We start from the raw sequence: 19,416 nt of genomic DNA, 5'->3' as shown, positions 1-19,416 counted from the left end.
TGTTGGGTCAGAATCAAGTGTAAAGCCTGAGCCAACTGGTCGAACAACCATGGGCTGCTTTTAGAGCCGAAGGTCAACCGATTAGCAAAATAAACCTGTTCTCCCATTGAATGCCATAGAATTGCCATAAATGTGGAGCGATTGGAAGTAGTTTGAATGCGTCTGCGATGTCGGTTTTAGACAACCAGGCGCCCTTCCCAGCCCTGAGGATGAGAGCAATGGCCTCGTCAATGGACGCATATCTCATGGCAAACTCTGTAACTGCACCAGAGATTGTCGAATGGATGGGAACGAATCTTCCCCTTCTAATGGACCAGTTTCCGACATCAATAGCCTGTATAGTTCGGCTTTTCGTGCCGATGCTGGATGCCTGATGCCCCTTCTGTGCAATTCAGCGACAAGCTTTGGCACGGTCCATCTCCTGAGGGACTCTGGGCCGCCTTGACCAGAGACCGAGGTACCCGGAAGGGACAAAAGTGTCGTCCACGTCTGACACCTGAGACATGGTTCGGAAGACCTTACGTAGGACCTGTCTGTAGACTCGACACCCTTGCCTTACCGCCTGCGACTTGACGGATGAGACCCGACTCGCCCTGGGGACTGGAAAAGTCAGGAGCCGGCGTGAGAGAGTTATGCGGGACCGAAAATAACACCCAGATGTGGCGAAGATGGACGAACGCACCGACATGCAAGTTAGACACGAAAAACAGAGTGACGATGGATGGGTGAGGCAGGAACCCAGAAGAGGCTCCCGAGAGCCAGCGAGCACACCGCTAAGGAGAAACGTAAAACGCAGAAGGGTGTCCAAGGTACCAGGAGGAGGAGAGATGGTCACTGCAGCGAGAGAGAGAGGCCTGGATGCTTCCAGGCCGAGCGGAAAGGTTAGACCTGAATGCTACCGGTTGGGGAGGTGAGTCGTGTACCAGAATGCTACAGGCTGCGAAAACAGGGACGAGACCTGAAAGCCTCAGGCAAGATGGACAGGGAAGACACCCGAACGCTTCAGGCACAGATGGACAGGGAAGACACCCGAACGCTTCAGGCACAGATGGACAGGGAAGACACCCGAACGCTTCAGGCACAGATGGACAGGGAAGATACCCGAACGCTTCAGGCACAGATGGACAGGGAAGATACCCGAACGCTTCAGGCACAGATGGACCGGGAAGATACCTGAACGCTTCAGGCACAGATGGACAGGGAAGGTACCTGAACGCTTCAGGCACAGATGGACAGGGAAGATACCTGAACGCTTCAGGCACAGATGGACCGGGAAGATACCTGAACGCTTCAGGCACAGATGGACAGGGAAGATACCTGAAAGCTTCAGGCACAGATGGACAGGGAAGATACCTGAACGCTTCAGGCACAGATGGACAGGGAAGATACCTGAACGCTTCAGGCACAGATGGACAGGGAAGATACCTGAACGCTTCAGGCACAGATGGACAGGGAAGATACCTGAACGCTTCAGGCACAGATGGACAGGGAAGATACCTGAACGCTTCAGGCACAGATGGACAGGGAAGATACCTGAACGCTTCAGGCACAGATGGACAGGGAAGATACCTGAACGCTTCAGGCACAGATGGACAGGGAAGATACCCGAACGCTTCAGGCACAGATGGACAGGGAAGATACCTGAACGCTTCAGGCACAGATGGACAGGGAAGATACCTGAACGCTTCAGGCACAGATGGACAGGGAAGATACCTGAACGCTTCAGGCACAGATGGACAGGGAAGATACCTGAACGCTTCAGGCAGGATGGACAGAAAACGACACCTGAACGCCTCAGGTGAGGAAAACCACAGTACTAGCGAGTGAACTGCATAACAAGCGACGTGCAGCACCATACCTACCTGAAAGACCCTCAGGCCCAAGAATTTCCACTTGACTGACTGGCAGGGACCCTCCGTAGTGCCTGTAGAAAATTTTTTTTTTTTTACATTAATTAGCAATAGGTGTAAGAACCCGTCCTAATACCTAATCCTGAGACGTCAGGAGGACAAGAACACGAGGCGGAGAAACCACGACTCTAAAGGAAAAATAAAAAATAAGACACAAATGTAGAGCATAAACTAACAAGCCACCAGGGCTTGCAGGACACGGCAAAATCAAGGAGTTTTTAATATTTCTTCTTTTTTTTTTTTTTTTTTTATAAAAAGAAGTATGACCGCTGGGAACAAGCAAGCTAGGTAAGTTGCAGGGTGCCGTATGGCCCAGCACCAGCTGCGCTAACACAAGATGGTCATGCCACAGGCTAGCGCCAGAACGGACGGCAGGCAGCAAAGGAGATGGCCTTCTGGACCTGTTGGGCAGTATCTTAGTGGAAGCAGAAAAGACCGGGGATACCTGAACATTCCCTTAATACCATTTTTTTTTTTTTTATTAAAACCACAGACCTGACAAACATTGCGGATGACCTACATACAGTAAGGTGAGCTGGTGCCTACCCTATGCACAGACTGCAAGTAACGTTTAACCTAGTCTGAGCATAGTTTAGCGCTTGTTTACACCATGTCACAAATGACATGCAGGAGCAGTACAGCCCTTCCTCCCCAACCAGAGCGGAACAAGGAGATGTCGCGCTGGGGGGGGGGGAAACACCGCGGCCTGAGCATGCGGTGCGGGCGGTGCGGTGTGGCGTGTGACGTAGGGCCCCCCTCCCCCCGAGTGGAGGAGGGCACGTGATGTCCGCCGCCGGGCTCCAGAGCGGGATCGACGAGCGTGCGCATGTCCTCTCGCGAGAAGAGGGGCACGCCGTGGAGCAGCAGCGGACTGACCAGGAAGGAAGTGTGCACAGAAGAAACAGGCACCGGAGCGGTTCGGGTGAGACGTACGAGGGGGAAACTAGGGTAGGAGCGAAGGTTGACATGGAGTGGCGTGCGCCACCACTTACCTGACCAGCGAGCGTACCGGAAGTGACGAGAACTGCCGGGGATGTACGAATGCGGCGTGCGTAGCGGAGAGGACCCAGGAGTGGGGTTTAAGAGGAGTGACCTGGCCCCGCCCACAAATACAGGCTGCATGCAGCCTTAACTACTTATCATACTATACAGTATAGTTTTGAGCACCACTGCACTAATCCTATCTTATATTAACAGATTATTGGTATGATATGTTAAAATTTATTAAATACTCCTTTTAGTAATGTATTACCAATTTTCTGACATTCTAAAACAAAAAAACATAACTATGGTAATCCACAACTTATTAGACAAATTCAACATTTTCAAGATTAAAATGATCAAAGTTGTAGGAAAGCAGTAAGAAAGCAGTCAAGATCGATTTTACAATTATTGCTCATCATTTCTGAAAGCATTTGTGGGTATGATTTTTCTTTTTGTTGTTTTATTTTAAATAATTTAAATACCTTTCGCACAGTCCACACTTAGTTTTTTTTTTATAATAGTAAAGTTTCCTGCTTTAAATGTGAGCATAGTGGAATAGCTCCAAAGTCACTCGCAGTCATTAAAAGTTGTAACTGATAAATTGCTTGAGGGAATGACATTAACATATTTTGCAGAATCATCTTTTTTTGATAGAAACATAATTAGGACTATCAAAGGTTACTTACCCTCATACATGGTGATATATTTATTAATACATCTAAATTCCAGCCCTGTGAATACTAGTAGAATTCTATGAGGGGGAATTATCATCTACATGCGGCACTTTTGTGATGTAAAACAGGCGCAAACACCGTATATCTTCATTTGCGCCTGCTTTCAGTTGCAATTGAAGACTGAAATCTACAGCAGCTCTGAGCTACTATAGATTTCATTCTGGCCCACAGCCTGCCGGATGGTGCTCCTAATATACGATGAGGCCTGCGCCTCGTCATAAATTAGTCACATCGTCCGGCAGAGCAGAAGATTTCAAAGACTGGTGCAAAACGCTGGTCTTTGATAAATCTTCCCAATGACTTTCATGTTTCATATGTTCTTTACAAAGGAGTACTTTTGTGATCTATTAAATATTTGACACTGAAAATAACTTACATCTAAGGCTATGTTCAGTCTTCATTGTGCGCCCAGTTTGGTGCATTTGCCTAGGCTGGATTATCAACTGGCAGAAGTCGAAAGTGAGCCCTTCAACTTCTATCCATTATCTAGGATTCATAATCGACTCTCTGGAGATGTCCCTCCAGTTGATGCCAGAAAGAAGAATGCGGATTCAGGACCTGGCAAGGTTCCTTTACGTACCACGACGAGTCTCTATACGGACCCTTATGAAGATGTTGGGGCTCATGTCAGCGGCTGCGGATGCAGTCCCTTGGGCTTTATGGCACCTCCGACCTCTTCAGTCGGAGGTCTTAAACAAATGGAACGGCAGCCCTACGGGGCTAGATTCCCTGTGCTCCCTATCCAACCGAACCCAAAATTCCCTCAGGTGGTGGTTCCATCTACCAGAAGGGAAGTCTATGACCCAACCAGTTTGGCTCATATTGACTACGGACACGTCCCTTGTAGGCTGGGGCGCCCATTTAGACGGATCCCCAGTTTGGGGATCTTGGTCTCCTCAGGAGCGGCATCTTTCTTCGAATCTCCGCGAGATGCATGCTATCCGGCTAGCCCTCCTTCACTTCGCCCCTCATATTCGGGGCAAAGCAGTGAAAGTCCAGTCAGACAACATGACTGCCGTGCTTTACATAAACAAACAGGGAGGCACAAGATCCTTACCCCTTCTTTCAGAGATTGGGGTAATTCTGCGGTGGGCAGAGCTGAACCTATCTTATCTATCCGCCACTCACATCCGAGGCTCCCTCAACATCATCGCGGACCACCTAAGTCGCGGCTTACCGACCATGGAATGGTAACTGCATCCGGAGATCTTCAAACAGCTATTCCTCAGATGGGGTATGCCAGAGGTGGATCTCATGGCAACCAGGTTCAACGCCAAGGTACAGAGGTTCTGTTCCCTATACAGGGAGGACAACCCCCTGGCGATAGATGCTCTGACAATACCGTGGAGGTTCAGGCTGGCGTACATCTTCCCTCCTTTTTCCATGATTCCGAGGGTATTTATGAAAATCCGTCAGGATCAGGCCTCGGTAATAGCCATCATATCATTTTGGCCCAGGAGATCCTCGTTTACCCAGCTCATTCAGATGAGTCAGGGACAATATTGGAGACTCCCCCCGGAGCAGACCCTGGTGTCGTGGGACACTCATCTCTGCCCAGATCTGCATAGATTCAACCTGACAGCCTGGAGGTTGATCAGTCCCTTCCCAGAGTGGATGGGCTCTCTGAGTCGGTCCTGAGAACTTTGTCGCATTCCAGAGCAGAGTCTACCAAGAAGGCCTACTCCCGGATCATGAGGATCTTCACCTCTTGGTGTAGCTCCAACCAGGTGGCGTCTGCAGATCCGCCCCTCTCAGCGATCTTACAATTCCTTCAGGATGGGATAGACAGAGGTCTCTCCCCATCTACCCTGAAGGTCCAAGTTTTTGCCATCTCGGCCTGTCTCAACAGGCCATATTCTCGGGACCCGCTCATCAAACACTTCCTTAAGGGAGCGGAAAGATTGAAGCCTAAAATACTGAAACCCGTTCCCCAATGGGATTTGTCAGTTGTTCTCAGGGGGTTATTTCAAAATATCAATCAGGTAATCTCTCTACCTGTATTATTCTCTGCTTCCTCCTCTGATGTTCCAGTCCGACATCCACTAGATATATCGAGATGCCTCCAGATCTATGTAGATAGATCCAAAGAATTCAGGATAGATGAGAACCTCTTCATTCTGTTTGCCGGTAAGTTTAAAGGCCGTAAGGCGTCTAAAACTACTATTAGTCGCTGGGTCAAGGAAGCCATTAAGGAAGCTTTCACCTCCTAATCCTTAGATCCTCCGGAGTTTGTAAGGGCCCATTCTAGGAGGGCCGTAGCTACCTCTGTGTAGAGAAGTCTTCTCCCCCTAGAGTTGATCTGTAAGGCAGCTTCCTGGAGCTATGAATCAACCTTCATCTCCCATTATAGACTATATGCTAAGGTACCAGAGTTTTCGGCCTTTGGGCAGACAGTCCTTACTTCTGCCGAGCATGAGGACCCTCCCTAGGGGATTCTTCTTGCTATCTGCCCATCTGTGCTGCTGGTAGGACGTAAGGGAATCGTTAATTTCTAACGATAATTTGTTTTCCCTTAGTCCTAACAGCAGCACACAAATTTTCCCACCCTAACTTTCTTGTTATAGACACGGTGGGCTGGGGGGCGAAACCCTCCCTTTAAGGGAGCTGGAGTTCTTATATTGGTTATTCTTTGGGCTCATTAAAAATTCCGCCGGTCCTACCAGTCCACGGGGGGCAGTTAACCCCATCTGTGCTGCTATTAGGACTAAGGGAAAACAAATTATCGTTAGAAATTAACGATTAAGAGAGTGTGAGTTACCCCTGCTACATCTGTATGTGCTGAATCCAGCACTTTCATTATTTTCATTGTTCTGTTCCTATAATTTGAAAGAGCGCTAAAGAAAGCGGGGGGGCATGCATTTTCAAGCAATAAATATGAACACGTATGAATAGGGGCGTAGCTATAGGGGTTGCAGTGGTCGCAACTGCAACTGGGGACCCCCTTGCCACTGGCACACCTTCAATTATGTATCAAGGTCCTCAGGACTGCAATACAGTTAGATAATGCAGCGGGGCAGGTGAGCAATGTCTCCCTTCTCTGCCATTACCTCTGATATGCTTCAGACCTTAAGCCTGTAACATATGAGAAGCCGGCACAGACTGCGTGATGATGTAATCATCATCCCGCCACCTGAGCTGGGCAGCTTACAGCTCCGGACACAGGCCGGAAAAAGCCTGCACAGCATTGCTGACAGCCACATGAAGGTATTTCAGTTTATTGTTTTTTATTTGGCACCATGAGGTTGGGCCATTAAGAGAGGGGGTTGGTGAGGAGCACTATGGGGGCATCTACTAAGGGCACTAAATAGGGGTATTTTGTACTGGCACACATTAAAGGGGTCCTATGGAGCAATAAGAGGGGGCATTTTTTGTTCTGGCACACAGCAGGGGAAATTTTTTTTGTACTGGCATACATTATAAGGAGACATTTTTTCCCTGGCTCACATTTTAACGGGGCATTTTTAGCAGTGGCACACACTATAAGGTGATATTTTTGTACTGGTGCATAATATAAGGAGGCATTTTTTGTACTGGGGTACATTATAAGGGGGATTTTTGCACTGGCACACATTAGGGGTAATGTTTTCTACTGGCACAGATTACAAGGAAAATTATTACTACTAGGGGACTATGGAGAACGTGATTACTAGCATGTGCACAATGGGGGCACTGTTAACAATAAGTGCACTCTGGCAGATAATTATTACTATTGGTGGGACTTTGGAGACACTATTACTGTCAAGGTGGCACTGGCACATTATCAGATTAGCACAATTATTTTTGGGGGACATTATGGCACTACTAGTGTCAGGGACACTATTTACTGGGTGGGTGCAGTTATTTTTTAGGGCACTGCATGTCAATAATTACTAAAGGGGGAACAATCTGTGTGGTACTAGTATTTTCAGGGGGACTTTTTCTGCAGTATAGTATTAGGGAGCACAGCGGGCACAGGAAAGAGAACATCTACATCAGAGGAGACATCATTGGATGTAAGAGGTATGTGGTGCTGTGTTCTCCTGAATGTTTGGTAGAGTTGTATGTAATGTTTTCCAAGTATGACTGTCAGGCTAGGGCTAATCCAGCAGTCCTGGATTTCTTGCAGCTCACACAGTGATCCCATTCATTTGTAAGGGATCACCGCAGCTCTATGATCCTGCGCATGGCTAATGTCGCATTGTAGCTGTAGCCCTAACAGTAGGACTGGAAGGAAGAGGTTAGGTTGATAATTTGTGGGGGGCGCCGTTTCAATTTTTGCTTCAGGTAGAAGAAAGGCTAGATGCCCCCTACCCCTTGCCACAAGGCACTGACGGAAGGGGTGCCCAAGCTGAACTCTTGTACCATGGACCATGAGCCTTTAGCTATGCCCCTGCATATGAACATGTATAAGAAGAGATGAGTGAACTTCTTGAAATTCAGTTGTTAGTTGTGATTTTTAACAAATTGGTCTCTCTTTGTCTATCCTTTTCAAATGCAAAAATGTCAGTAAATAATGTCAGAGTGGCACTGACATAAATAACTATGGGTAAATGCATGGTTGATGGTGTTAACAAACAGCCTGTTTAAAAACACACTGCATTGTCCGATTTGTTATGCTTTAAAATTAAAAATAATTTCCTAAAATTGCCCCTTATATGAGGTGATTATACACACACAGTAGTATTAGGTAAGACAGTGGCTTGTCCTAAACAAGAACCAAATATTCTTCCTATTTTGGGAGCAAGCAGTAGCAGTACAGTATGGAAGGCAGGAGATGTGCCGCTTTGTAGGGGTATTAGTAACAGCAGTACAGTATAGAACCTAACAGATAAGGCAGTAGATGTGCATCTGTGTAGGGGTAGTAGTAGTGGTAGTAGGTGGAGCAGCATCAGCAATACAGCATGGAACATGATGAATGGGCAGACAGCGGCAGTGGCATGACTGGGCTGACAATAAATAGCCATTGTCAGCTATGGCAGATGTATTCATTGGCATCAGCTGAAGGTATCTGAAAATCCTCATTGATCCATGCCTCATTTATTTCACAAATGTAAAGTTTTAAACTTTAGTGTGACAATGCCACCTTCTGGGCAGAATATCCTGTGTGACAGTACACTAGAGGCTGGACAAGACAGTAAACCCATAGCAAAATGGGCCAGTTCTGGCCACTGTTCCAGTCTGCCTCCCCAAAAATCCACAGGGTCAGGTGAGAAATATATGGAAGCTGTTCTGCTTCCACCATCCCTTGAATCAGCCTGAGCATTTGCTCCAATATAATTATGTGGGGGATGACATAATTGATGTTGCTGTTGTCCCTACTCACAAATTTGGTGGCCTCTTAAAGGGGTTTTCTGGGTTCAAAGCTGAACCCTGACATACCTCCCATTTTCACCAAGGCAGCCCCCCTGACTTGCGCATCGGAGCAGTTCATGCTCAGATGCTCTTCTTTGCCCTGCGCTAAATCGCGCAGGCAAAGGCATTTTCAGGAGTTATGGTGACGAACCTGGCTCTCCATGGGGCTGCCAGGAAGCTCGGTGATGTCACTGGCACTGATGGGTGGGCTTTAGCGTTGCTCTAGCCAGTAAAACGGCTAGGGCAGCACTAAAACACGCCTATCAGAGCTGGTGATGTCACCGAACACACTGCAGGGCGGAAGCTTACGCCCAGCATTGTGTTGTTATAAACAAAAGAGCCCATGCTCTGAGAGATCCAGCACAGGGCAAGGGAGTACATCGAAGCATGAGATGCTCCGATGCTAGCATCAGGGGGGGCTGCCTGGGTGAAAATATGGGTATGTCCGGGTTCTTTAAAAGGGCCTAAGTAGGCAACACATTTTCCTGATGTCTAAGCTCCAAATAACAAATGCTCCCTGCTGTGGTTGTCTGGCACATGATGTAATCATTGATGACTTTATTAAGAGGATATAATATAGAGGCTCACCCGCCTATAGGTGTGGATATGGTGCTCTTGTCGCGTTTGACCAACCCAGTCGAAAAGAAAAGTGAATAAAATCAAGTTAATTGGAGCGACAGGCACTCGCCATCTGGTACCACTCAGAGAAGTTAAAAAACTTGAGGTTTAATGAAAAATGCAGTCAATGTTAACAATCAGTAAAAACAAATAAAACAATTTGTTAAGAAATATTATGCACATAAAATGGTAGCAGTTAAAAGGATGGCGAGTAAAAGAGTATATGGACTAATCTTATACCGTCCTCATGTACCGTGGTCTCTCATATGAATAGCCACCTCTGGGGTGTTGGCGGTAAGTCACAAATATGCGTGGTTGCTGATGTACAATATGGCCTCCTGGGCTCTGGCTAGTCGTACCCTCTAGGTTATAACAGACGATAGGGACATGTCAGTATATTCCCTGGGGTATAGATGCTCCTCAGGGTATCTGATATATCCCGGGCAATCCTCAATATATTTAGTTAGAATGAAAAGAAGTCTTGTTAGAGGCTGATATGTAGCTGCTCTGTTACCACTCTTGATCATTACACAACACTATCTCTTTAATTTGTAGAGGTTCATTCATATGAACAATGCTATGTTCTCCGCCTCGTGAAAATGCAAGGTATGGATGGCTTTTCTGGTAAATAATTGCTGCTAGGTATATTTCTTCGAGGCTGAGGACACACACCATCATGTCCCACTAGGTGGTACAGCAGTGACTGAACCACCAGCATCTTGGCCAGGTGGGCGTTCAGTTTGCACACCATTGGATTGCTGTGCTCATATAGTTGTTTCCTGCCCACACATTCCATTTTGGATGACTGGCAATGGAGCAGAGAAGGTGCAGGAGAAGGAGTAGCTTAACATGTTGACTGTGATGATGATGATGATGATGAAAATTTGGCCTGGCTACTGGAAACACAATGGGGAGGAGGAAGATGGTCTTAATCACACTACTGGACATTTAGATTTTCCCACATGAGCCTGTGATGCGGTTTCATGTGTTGAAAGAGAGCCATTATACCTTCATTTGATACTAAATGGCCACATCTTATTTTCTGCCAGCAGAGCTTGCAGACGGTGATGATTTAGTAGACAGGCACTGTGGAGAAAACAGATTTTTCAGAAGACAATTTTCAAAAAAAATGTATTTAAAAAAATATTCTCTAAATATGACACGTCAGGTACACAAGTTTGATAAATGGATTTTGTGGAAGACGACAATTTTCAACAATTTTTTAGCAAACATATTCTCAGTTGGAGAAAGTATTCTACAATATACAACATGACAGGTACAGAACTCTAATAGATTTTGTAAAATAATTTTCATGAATTTTTTGGGGGGTGGAGGGAAATGGAACTTGGATAGAATCCAATGCAATGTATTTTTGGAAGACAATGGGGGATATTTATCAAACTCGTATAAAGTAGAACTGGCTTAGTGGCCCATAACAACCAATCAGATTCCATCTTTCATTTTTCACAGCTCCTTTGGAAAATGAAAGGTGGAATCTGATTAGTTGCTATGGGCAACTAAGCCAGTTCTACTTTATACGAGTTTGATAAATCTCCCCCAATTTTTAAAACTTTTTGGAAGATGAACAATTTTCATAAATTTTGTAGAAAGAAAATTTTGCAATTGGACAATTACAATACAATTCAATAACAGCCAACATAGTGGAGAAAAATTACTGTGTGGGAGAGTACAGTAATTTACTTGTTACAAAAATGCTCCAGGGAGATATTCTCTCTACTTCATTATAATGCTGCCCCCAGTGTTTTGTCAGTATAGTATGTGCAAATCCACCTACTAAGGAGGTCGCACATGCCCAATTCCATCCGTTATCTGTCACCAGCCACATCTACTGTTTAAAAGTTGTGACAATTACAAGGAGAAAGCTGCAGCAGAAAGGACATACCCCCCGAGAAAGGACACACCCTCTGAGCTGCCAGACTGAAGAGAACCAAGCAGAATAATTGGATCAATCAATGGGGGAGTTCTGGATCCATATGAAGTACAGGGCTGGTTATAGCTTTGTTAGAAATAGATTGTCATGTACTACATTATGTCTGATTTTAAATTTTTACAAGACTCATGGCATAACCCTTTAAGTTTTTTTAGAAGCAAATCCACAATTGGACGGAGTCCAGTCCATTTCTGCCACTACCAGTCTCGACACCCGAGCTTGCCCTAGGTCTGACACAGCTTTTAAGCCTGCACCACCTGCAACTGTGATGTAAATCAATATGTCAGGTTAGGTACACGAGTCAGTGCTAAATAGAATTTTTGTAATAAAATTTTCAACAGAAAAAATGCGCAGTTGGAGACACTGTGCAGCCAAAATATATGCTGAGGTGATGCTAAAAAATATGCTTATTGGTACACCTATACATTAGAGAAGCTTTTCAACAAAAACAAGATGCAATTGGACAACCCATGTAACCAAAATATACACTGTTGTTGAGACAGTAACATAAGCTTATTTGTACACTGTAGAAGCTTTGTAACAAGTCTTTTAAAAAAAGGTGCAAAAAAAGGCTGGATCCTGACAATAAAAAATACTCTCTCTTTAAAAGTTCATGTCTTGTGCAGTGCAGCAGTCTGAGCAAACCTTATTGCGGATGCGCAATATATTGATTGGAAATATAAACGTACCTGGGTTACAGATACAGATGCTGTAGTCTGTGTGTCCTCGAGGCTGGGGACAAAGATGTTGATTGGAGAATCAGGTAACTGTCGTCTCAGACCACCTGTAAAAAGGAAACAGCAGTTAGGTGCTGCGCATTCTCGTCAGGAACGAAGAAGAAACCCCCGCCCACCCACCCTGGTAAAGAATGTCACAGTGTTTGTTTGGGGTAATAGTCGCTCATAGAGCGGACTAAATATTTAAGGTTATTAGTTAATGGTATTTATCTGATAGATTATAAAATGGTTGGAAAGTAAAATGGTTGATAATTTAGTGTAAGGTAACCATAAACACCGTAGCCAATTATATGCCAACATAAATAAAATAATTTAATAATCCATTGTTGTCTTGGTCTGAATTAATTATTAGGTAATGGATGAGTAAATATGACACCATGTATATGAACAGCTACAGACCTGACAGTAACAGACACACAATACATTAACTGCCCCTATCCTGTCCCTAATCATAAAATTTGACTTTTTATAAAATTATTCAATCTACTTAATTAAACATATATTTTCTATCCCTAACACTGTCCCTGTAAGACTAAAATGGTTGCCTTGTGTGTCTAATTGCTGTGCATGTGAGAGACACGTCCTATCATATCAGTGGTTGAGCTTAGAATGACTTCTCTGCTTGGGAGGGAACATAGTGCCTGACAGACCAGTCAATGTCTTCCCTCCTCATTGACTGTCAAACTGACTTCAGGCATTGTGGGCAAGGCCACTGGCACAGTCCCCTCTCGGGGTTATTATGTGATCCTCAATCAGCATCTTCCCTGCCCTGTTTTCCTCACTAGTGTACTGGATTTGACATATAAGATGGTGGGCAATTCATCTGAATTGAATTGACAAAACTTTGGATTAACTTAGAAGTGGAAATTTTGTGAAATTTCTATATGATTAGTTTAGAATCAATTCTCTCATCTCTAGAAGTGGAAATTTTGTGAAATTTCTATATGATTAGTTTAGAATCAATTCTCTCATCTCTATGTATAAGATTCAGTGTTTTAACCTCTGAATAAGTGCCACAGATGCTTTTAAACGATTTCATTGAAGCTCGAGAATAGTGACTCCATAGATTTGCTAAGCTATGAACTGTGACAAGTATTAGGTCTGGCAGTAAACAAGAAAATTTCCAATCACTAACAGCTTGCAGCATAGATAGCTATCATAGATCTTGAAAACTGCAAGGCAATAAAACATAGAGTACATTAGAAGATTGTTTAATTTTGTATTTTACAAAATTAAAGTGGTTACCTCATCACAAAGATAAAAAAATGAGAGATGTGAACTGACCCACATTTACTAAGGCTATTATATTCTCTGCCAGTCTAAGTAATGAAGATCAATTCCCCCAAATTTTTATAAGGTGCCAGCTCTTAATACATTTGGTGCATTTTAAACTGTCATATCAGAAAATCAAATCAGTACCTGATATGAGCCAGTATTTTTCTTTAGAAGCTGATTTTGGATTGCCTCAGATTTTTGGTCAGATATTCTCATATGGTGTTCGTTTTGGTTTCAGTGTTCATATAATAATAAAATGTGATGACATATGCACGGTAAATATTCATTTTTTTTTCTCATATGAGTTTTCTTTACATTATCTCTAAAGGCTATGTACACTAGAGATGAGCAAATTTTTAAAAAATTCTATTTGCTGGTTCGTTGAATTTTTTGGGAAAAATTAGGTTCGATCTGAATAAATTTGCAGCGAATTACATAAAAAAACTGATATTTCCTGGCTGTACAGAGCCTTTATAGTGGTGTAGAACACTGTGCCTTGCAGTAACACACATAGGGAGTCTGCTTTGGTAGAGAAATAATACTGTGAGTCAGTATGACATGCAGATGACAGGCGTCACACTTAGAATCACTGCACACTTCACTTATTTGGGCAGTCTTGGGGCCAAAACTGACCAAATAACTCTAGTATGAACTCAGCCTTACAGGTCGATGTTAACGCCAAGAAGAATCGCACTCCTTTTACACCGTCATCAGCTGATTCCACATAGATGTCTACAGAACTTGTTCTTTTACAAGCTGATACAAGTAGTGCTCCATGACAGTGGAGTGGAGAGGGTGTCAGGAGTAAGTTTGTGTTGACGTCACTGATTATTTTGCCCTTCCTCTGATCCGTCATAAGAACAACACCAAAAAAACGGACCTTGTCTTTTGAGAATCCACCTTCACATGGTCAGCATTTGGCCAGTAATCCATCAGTATTGCTAAAGCAAAAAAAACAGGAGTGCATACAAAACAGAGATGACACATGAATGGAATAGTTGCATATCTTTTGTGTTTTGTACCCACTGCTGCTTTGGGCTACTGTACCGGATCTCCTGGCACCCCGACCGGGTACCTCCAGTGCCTCCCGAGAACTCCAAGAACTCCGCTCGACACCTATACCACCACAGGAACCAGGAACAGGAACAGCTCTTACAAGAGCTAGGAGTAATAGCCAGGGGAGTATACACGTATAGCAATCCGCACACACATGTTGAGTGTAAAACAGGAACACTTTATTGAGGGCTACCCGCCCGTATTTATGCAGGTCCCCATCTGGTGTACATGCCCCTAGGGGACCAGAAGGAAGACTGTGACACAGGACAGATACGTAGCACTCAGGATACACAGACACAACACATCCCCACAATGCATCATGGTTTCCTCCTCTCTGCCCTGGAGACACCCGAGGAGCAATTCAATTATCTCTCATGACAAAGGGAAATCACCAATACACATGTGGGAACAACAGGACAGGAATCACCACCCAAACACACAATGTCACACCCTCACAGCAAACACAGACATTTAACATATTCCCAGATAGCTCAAGTCTGAGTGCATATCATTAGGTGAATAGCACTCAGAATACACAAATACAATAAAATTAGCTATCTGGGTACCATCAGATAACATACAATACAATTACACAGACAGATGGTTCTGTCACACATCTCAAAACCCCACATGTCCCCATATGGCTTGGATCTGAGTGCTCAGATGCCACAAACACAGTCAAATCGCCATGGGGTTTAAGTTTTGCATGGGCTGATGAGAGGGCCCATAATCCTGGGGCAAGAGGCTGGCAACCAGGCCCCTCCAAAACCCAGTGGCGAGGTTATTTTCGCCACACATCTCCCCCTCCCAGGGAAGACTAACCAGATACCCGACCTCACGCCCACCCACAACCAAATACTGGACCTGTTGAATTTGGTAGCCTGTCTCTGTCCAGTGAGTCCACCAAGGTTATGTTGGTAGCTGGTACTCCCGGTCTCTGTGTTGCTCCCTGGCTTGGAGTGGAGGTTGCTTTGTGGGCAGGGATCAGCGGTACTCTGCCCTGGTGCCAGCGTTACCATGGAAGAAGCCTGGTTGGAGCCTGGTTGTTGGAGGGGGAGACCGACTGTCTCCCCTTTGGATACCCAGCTCTGCTGCGGGAGGGGGAGACCGACTGTCCCTACCCCCTGTGCTGTAAGTGCAGAGACCACGGTCCCATCTGCACTGTTGTGGGGCTTACTGTCTCCCCCTGGTGCGTTAAGCTGTCGCTGGGGACAGGGGGTAACGAGCTCCTCTCCCATACATACTTCCAGCCGCTGGGGAGGGCGACCGACCGTCTCCGCTCCCAATACAGTGTCCTGCTGCTGGGGAAAGGAGACTGGGCTCCCTATTCCCTGCTGGACACTCTGCCACTGGGGGACAGGACCGACTGTCTCTGCCCCCTGTAACTCCGCCTGCCGCTGGGGAATGGAGACTGGGCTCCCAATTCCCAATAAATCACACGGCCGCTGGGGAATGGAGACTAGGCTCCCAATTCCCTGTAAATCACCCAGCCGCTGGGAAATGGAGACTGGGCTCCCAATTGCCTGCAATTCACACTGCCGATAGGGAGAGGGGGTAACAAGCTCCTCTCCCATACATACTTCCAGCCTCTGGGGAGGGAGACCGACTTTTTCCGCTCCCAATACAGTGTCCTGTTGCTGGGGAAAGGAGATTGGGCTCTCTGTTCCCTGTAGGACACTCTGCCGCTGGGGGACAGGACTGACTGTCTCTGCCCCCTGTAACTCAGCCTGCCGCTGGGGAATGGAGAGTGGGCTCCCAATTCCCTGCAGGAGCAGTGGAGAGACCTCGGTCCCATCTCCACCGGCCACCTGGGGTTCTTCCCAGTAAACATACACAATATCCTCCCAGCTGAAGGGCTCTCGACCTGGGTCTGACACTCTGCTCTCCTGCTGAGCCTTCTCACTGGAGTGGAACAGCTGCTGGTAGCTCTGTTCCAGCTCCATCTCCCGGGTCACTAGGTGGACCAGGTCCTGCTCAATCTCATGAGTGTCGTCCCAGTCATACCTGCTCTCCCGCCACTCAAAGAGGCCCCTGAACCGGGCTTGTGTAGGGCTCCCAAACTCCAGCTCTGAAAAAGTCTCCCATAACAGGACCATCAAACTCCTCTCCCTCCGGCTTGTCATGCTCAGCTGTCCTGGGTAGGTACTGTGCCCCATACCACCAGAGCGCCTGGTAGGCATCTTCCAGCCACAGCTCCTGCCATGCTAGGAGTTCCAATTCCTTTACCCATTCCTCCCGGGGCTGCTCTCCCAGGAAGGGAATCCGCAGGGCTACTCGCTTCTGCAACCGCTGGTCTTCCGTGGGGAGTCTCTCGTCCCGCATATACTCCACAATACCCAGTACCTGGTACCAGATGCCTTTGCGGACTGCATCTCGGTCATCCATGACACCCTCATCGTACTCCACTGCTGTTTCCATTCTGGTGCTGTCAGGGTCGCTATACTAGGACATGCGTTGCCCTCAAATTGTAAAATCCATGGAATGGTGTCTCCTGTAGCTGTCCTTCTGGCTGTGGGAACGATCCCGCCGCTTGCCACCAATGTAACGGATCTCCTGGCACCCCGACCGGGTACCTCCAGTGCCTCCCGAGGACTCCAAGCACTCCGCTCGACACCTATACCACCACAGGAACCAGGAACAGGAACAGCTCTTACAAGAGCTAGGAGTAATAGCCAGGGGAGTATACACGTATAGCAATCCCCACACACATGAGACGAGGCTCTATGTTGAGTGTAAAACAGGAACACTTTATTGAGGGCTACCCGCCCATATTTATGCAGGTCCCCATCTGGTGTACACGCCCCTAAGGGACCAGAAGGAAGACTGTGACACACGACAGATACGTAGCACTCAGGATACACAGACACAACACATCCCCACAATGCATCATGGTTTCCTCCTCTCTGCCCTGGAGACACCCGAGGAGCAATTCAATTATCTCTCAGGACAAAGGGAAATCCCCAATACACATGTGGGAACAACAGGACAGGAATCACCACCCAAACACACAATGTCACACCCTCACAGCAAACACAGACATTTAACATATTCCCAGATAGCTCACGTCTGAGTGCATATCATTAGGTGAATAGCACTCAGAATACACAAATACAATAAAATTTGCTATCTGGGTACCATCACATAACATACAATACAATTACACAGACAGATGGTTCTGTCACACACCTCAAAATCCCACATGTCCCCATATGGCTTGGATCTGAGCGCTCAGATGCCACAAACACAGTCAAATCGCCATGGGGTTTAAGATTTGCATGGGCTGATGAGAGGGCCCATAATCCTGGGGCAAGAGGCTGGCAATTAGGCCCCTCCAAAACCCAGTGGCGAGGTTATTTTCGCCACAGCTACCAAATCACAAACAATTTTTTATTTTATTTTTAACGGGGGAGAAAAACAATGTTTATTTAACAAACAGGATATTAACACACATAAAATACAATACAGAGGGGGCAAACCCACAAAATTTAAAAGACAAACTGGAAAAACAAAGTGCTTCATTAACAAGAATGGATTGGCGACCAGTGTTGGGGTGACCACGAGGGTAATGCATACAGATAAAGAAATGTATGGGGTTATGGCTGATAACTAGTGTTGATCGAGCACCAAAGTGCTCGTGTGCTCTGGTCAAACACATCGGTATGCTCGAGTGCTCTACCGAGCACCTGAGCATAATGGAAGTCAATGGGAGAACCCCAGGCACCCCCTGCTTGGAAGAGAAGAGGGTGTCTGGTTCACAAAAAAAGGTTAGAAATTGATTGAAACCTCATCAAAATGGTTTGGAAACAGCATAAAGAGGATGGCTGGATGCATCTTTGACTCCTATTATCTATGACATGCAATAGACAATCACACAAAGGCTATATGCCAAAAGCCAGGTATGTGGAAGCCTACAATCTATCCATGAGACAGATAACAGTCAGCATACCTTACAATGGCAGCCTTGTGCACTATGAGACATTCCAAACCAGCTCTCATCTGACTGAGAGCCAGTACCCTCAAAGTTGCTTCACATTAGAGTTGAGCGAACACCTGGATGTTCGGGTTCGAGAAGTTCGGCCGAACTTCCCGGAAATGTTCGGGTTCGGGATCCGAACCCGACACGAACTTCGTCCCGAACCCGAACCCCATTGAAGTCAATGGGGACCCGAACTTTTCGGCACTAAAAAGGCTGTAAAACAGCCCAGGAAAGAGCTAGAGGGCTGCAAAAGGCAGCAACATGTAGGTAAATCCCCTGCAAACAAATGTGGATAGGGAAATGAATAAAAATAAAAATAAAATAAATAAAAATTAACCAATATCAATTGGAGAGAGGTCCCATAGCAGAGAATCTGGCTTCACGTCAGCAAAGAATCAGTCTCTTCATGCCATAGCAGAGAATCTGGCTTCACGTCACCCACCACTGTAACAGTTCATTGTCATATATTGAGGCCCCGGCACCCAGGCAGAGGAGAGAGGTCCCGTAACAGAGAATCTGGCTTCATGTCAGCAGAGAATCAGTCTGCATGTCCTAGCAGAGAATCATGCTTTACGTCACCCAACACTGGAACAGTCCATTGTCAGATATTTAGGCCCAGGCACCCAGGCAGAGGAGAGAGGTTCCGTAACAGAGAATGTGGCTATATGTCAGCAGAGAATCAGTCTGCATGTCCTAGCAGAGAATCAGGCTTTACGTCACCCAACACTGGAACAGTCCATTGTCACATATTTAGGCCCAGGCACCCAGGCAGAGGAGAGAGGTCCCGTAACAGAGAATGTGGCTTCATGTCAGCAGAGAATCAGTCTTCATGTCATAGCAGAGA

The sequence above is a fragment of the Bufo bufo genome, chromosome 3, assembly GCF_905171765.1.
Source record: "Bufo bufo chromosome 3, aBufBuf1.1, whole genome shotgun sequence".
In the NCBI taxonomy this organism is placed as follows: domain Eukaryota; kingdom Metazoa; phylum Chordata; class Amphibia; order Anura; family Bufonidae; genus Bufo; species Bufo bufo.
The sequence above is the reverse complement of the archived record's forward strand: the minus strand, read 5'-3'. Positions refer to the sequence as shown.